Source organism: Haliotis rubra, unplaced genomic scaffold (assembly GCF_003918875.1).
Source record: "Haliotis rubra isolate DU_JTF1 unplaced genomic scaffold, ASM391887v1 Scf13, whole genome shotgun sequence".
NCBI lineage: Eukaryota > Metazoa > Mollusca > Gastropoda > Lepetellida > Haliotidae > Haliotis > Haliotis rubra.
In genome coordinates, this window is record NW_025765225.1 from 217,138 (window position 1) to 221,637 (window position 4,500).

The following is a 4,500-nucleotide window of genomic DNA, read 5'->3' on the forward strand; positions in this document are numbered from 1 at the left end:
GATCTTTGAAACAGCAAACACTAACTGCATATCTGATGAAGACTTTATATTGATCAAAGACACAGTGTGCGTCAGGTAGTAAGGTATATGTTTGAAAGACAGGATTGCTATCATTTTCAGCGTCATGCAACACATCCGTTGAAATGCGAGTGGCTAATCACAAATAGCACGCTTTTACAGTTACATGCGTTTAAGTTGTTGGCTGGCCTCGTGTATGTTTAGATACTGTACTAGCCGATGTCTTAAAGAGTTTGGAGTTAAGCAGATTTGCATAATGAATAGCTACATATCGATGTGCACTGAATCGTCACTACAATATGCTGCTTGACACGTGTTTCACATATGTTTTATCCATGTGTTGCAAACAGGAGGACAGGATAATCTCACAAACTGCAGTGTTAACCTACTTGTGTCCAGTTGTATATTATGAAGAAGTAAACTCTCATGGTTTGTTGCACAGATTGGGCGTAACAGATATTTGCCACACATATTTATTTATGGATGAATGGATGATAGGTAGGTAGGTATGTAGGTTTGGATAAGTAGGTATGTAGGTTTGGATAAGTAGGTATGTAGGTTTGGATAAGTAGGTTTGGATAAGAAAGGGCTGATAAGCAATACGTAGGCGTTTCAAGGCATTGCTTACATCATGTCGCTGCATTAAATCTGGTTTGACTCGAACGCTCATGTTCTAAAGCGACTATACGACATACCTGTTGTTGACAGGGCGTAAACAACGATGGGTATATCTGTTATATATCATGGGACCCTCTATTATCGCGGTAGTTAAGGTTGTCGCCATCGGGATTATGAACGGCTACTGACATTTAGCATTTTATATCTATTTTCAGTTGACAGATGTTTAATCTTTATTTCTGTCGCAAATAATGTGGCACATAGTCGCAACTCGTTTACTACCATTGCGGCAATTGCGATTGTCTCGTTTCACCCGGAAAATGAAGCAACTCTCTATTATCGCGGTATTGCTATGTTCTTACTATGGCACGCGGTACAAGCTGATGACACTGTGAAACGTTTACTAAGACAAGTACCGAATCTAAATAGTTTGATCATTAAAACATATTTAGGAATTTCATTCACATTAGTAATATCATCATGTTTTTAACCCAAACATCTGAAACTTCTATTCATTTGGATACAAGGTAACAATAACGTTACAAAATATTGTTTTTCCGCCTTAAAACGTACCAAAAAGGTTCCTGCCGTGTGTAAAGTGAAGTTTCATAATACGTCACCTCCTGTTATATTTTAAGCACGGAAAATATGCAAATGACCTTATAGTTGTTGCAGGATTACTCTTGACGAAGCGACAGCTGTTGTGTGATTTTACATTTGACGGAAAGTAACGCAGCTTTGAACTCATTATATATTTGATGTTGGTCTGCAGGATCATTTATATTTAGGGAGCCAATTACGGTGTTTGCTGAGCACGTCGATAAGGTAGAAGTCAAGCATGTGAGGTAGAGGTCACGCATGTGAGGTAGAAGTCAAGCATGTGAGGTAGACGTCACGCGACATGCATGTGAGGTAGAAATCAAGCATGTGAGGTAGAAGTCACGCATGTGAGGTAGAAGTCACGCATGTAAGGTAGAAGTCACGCGACATGCATGTAAGGTAGAAGTCAAGCATGTGAGGTAGAAGTCAAGCATATGAGGTGACGTAGTAGTCAAGCATGTGAGGTGAGGTAGAAGTCACGCATGTAAGGTAGAAGTCACGCGACATTCATGTGAGGTAGAAGTCAAGCATGTGAGGTAGAGGTCACGCATGTGAGGTAGAAGTCAAGCATGTGAGGTAGACGTCACGCGACATGCATGTGAGGTAGAAATCAAGCATGTGAGGTAGAAGTCACGCATGTGAGGTAGAAGTCACGCATGTAAGGTAGAAGTCACGCGACATGCATGTAAGGTAGAAGTCAAGCATGTGAGGTAGAAGTCAAGCATATGAGGTGACGTAGTAGTCAAGCATGTGAGGTGAGGTAGAAGTCACGCATGTAAGGTAGAAATCACGCGACATTCATGTGAGGTAGAAGTCAAGCATGTGAGGTAGAAGTCACGCATGTGAGGTAGAAGTCAAGCATGTGAGGTAGAAGTCAAGCATGTGAGGTAGAGGTCACGCATGTGAGGTAGAAGTCACGCGTGTAAGGTAGAAGTCACGCGACATGCATGTGAGGTAGAAGTCAAGCATGTGAGGTAGAAGTCAAGCATGTCAGGTGAGGTAGAAGTCAAGTATGTGAGGTAGAAGTCACGCATGTGAGGTAGAAGTCAAGCATGTGAGGTAGAAGTCAAGCATGTAAGGTAGAAGTCAAGCATGTGAGGTAGAAGTCAAGCATGTGAGGTAGAGGTCACGCGACATGCATGTGAGGTAGAAGTCACGTATGTGAGGTAGAGGTCACGTATGTGAGGTAAAAGTCAAGCATGTGAGGAAGAAGTCACGCATGTGAGGTAGAGGTCACATATGTGATGTAGAAGTCACGTATGTGAGGTAGAAGTCAAGCATGTGAGGCGAGGTAGAATTCAAGCATGTGAGGTAGAAGTCACGCATGTGAGGTAGAGGTCACGTATGTGAGGTAGAGGGTCACGCATGTGAGGTAAGGTCACGTATGTGAGGTAGAGGTCACGCATGTGAGGTAAAGGTCACGTATGTGAGGTAGAGGTCACGTATGTGAGGTAGCAGTCATGCATGTGAGGTAGAGGCCACGTATGTGAGGTAGAACTCACGTATGTGAGGTAGAGGTCACGCATGTGAGGTAGCAGTCACGCATGTGAGGTAGAGGTCACGCATGTGTTGTAGAGGTCACGCATGTGAGGTAAGTAGGTATGTAGGTTTGGATAAGTAGGTTTGGATAAGAAAGGGCTGATAAGCAATACGTAGGCGTTTCAAGGCATTGCTTACATCATGTCGCTGCATTAAATCTGGTTTGACTCGAACGCTCATGTTCTAAAGCGACTATACGACATACCTGTTGTTGACAGGGCGTAAACAACGATGGGTATATCTGTTATATATCATGGGACCCTCTATTATCGCGGTAGTTAAGGTTGTCGCCATCGGGATTATGAACGGCTACTGACATTTAGCATTTTATATCTATTTTCAGTTGACAGATGTTTAATCTTTATTTCTGTCGCAAATAATGTGGCACATAGTCGCAATTCGTTTACTACCATTGCGGCAATTGCGATTGTCTCGTTTCACCCGGAAAATGAAGCAACTCTCTATTATCGCGGTATTGCTATGTTCTTACTATGGCACGCGGTACAAGCTGATGACACTGTGAAACGTTTACTAAGACAAAGTACCGAATCTAAATAGTTTGATCATTAAAACATATTTAGGAATTTCATTCACATTAGTAATATCATCATGTTTTAACCCAAACATCTGAAACTTCTATTCATTTGGATACAAGGTAACAATAACGTTACAAAATATTGTTTTTCCGCCTTAAAACGTACCAAAAGGTTCCTGTCATTGTGTAAAGTGAAGTTTCATAATACGTCACCTCCTGTTATATTTTAAGCACGGAAAATATGCAAATGACCTTATAGTTGTTGCAGGATTACTCTTGACGAAGCGACAGCTGTTGTGTGATTTTACATTTGACGGAAAGTAACGCAGCTTTGAACTCATTATATATTTGATGTTGGTCTGCAGGATCATTTATATTTAGGGAGCCAATTACGGTTTTTGCTGAGCACGTCGATAAAGTAGAAGTCAAGCATGTGAGGTAGAGGTCACGCATGTGAGGTAGAAGTCAAGCATGTGAGGTAGACGTCACGCGACATGCATGTGAGGTAGCAGTCAAGCATGTGAGGTAGAGGTCACGCATGTGAGGTAGAAGTCACGCATGTGAGGTAGAGGTCACGTATGTGAGGTAGCAGTCAAGCATGTGAGGTAGAGGTCACGCATGTCAAGTAGCAGCTACGCGTATGAGGTAGACGTTACTCATTGGATGATGCATGAATCATTTACGGTGTTTGTAGAGGCTGTTTAAATGTGGACTGTTCTATTCAGCAAAGTACGAAACTGATTTTCATTGATCATAGATAATTTGCCTTTCACACTAAATGGATAATCACTTTTGGACAATCGAGACTGGTTATTTTGTGGCGTAAATAGAAGAATAGAGGTGAAACATATTTGAATGGATCACTGAATAGACTCGAATGGATAAGTGGTGGCAGAGATGTTCGCGAAAAGTATATGTGTGACATGCATTTAAGATAAGACATTCTTCCTACATTAACACCAGATCTAATGTGACAGGTAAAGTTGAATGTAACTTTAGTGAATGAGTGAGTTTAGTTTTACACCGCACTCAACAATATTCCAGCTATATGGCGGCGGTTTGTAAATAATCGAGTCTGGACCAGACAATCCTGTAATCAACAGCATGAGCATCGATCTACGCATTTGGGAACCGATGACATGTGTCAACCAAGCCAGCGAGCCTGACCACCTGCATATACGAATTGACCA

The 4,500-nt window shown here is 41.8% G+C and overlaps 1 long non-coding RNA gene across 1 annotated transcript; it reads left to right on the forward strand.

Moving 5' to 3' along the window:
• The first annotated feature begins 2,546 nt into the window (after positions 1–2,546).
• Positions 2,547–3,984, forward strand: LOC124267067. Its single transcript, XR_006895939.1, has 3 exons — positions 2,547–2,827; positions 3,749–3,768; positions 3,816–3,984. It is a non-coding gene; the product is annotated as an uncharacterized LOC124267067 (long non-coding RNA).
• The last annotated feature ends 516 nt before the right edge of the window (positions 3,985–4,500 follow it).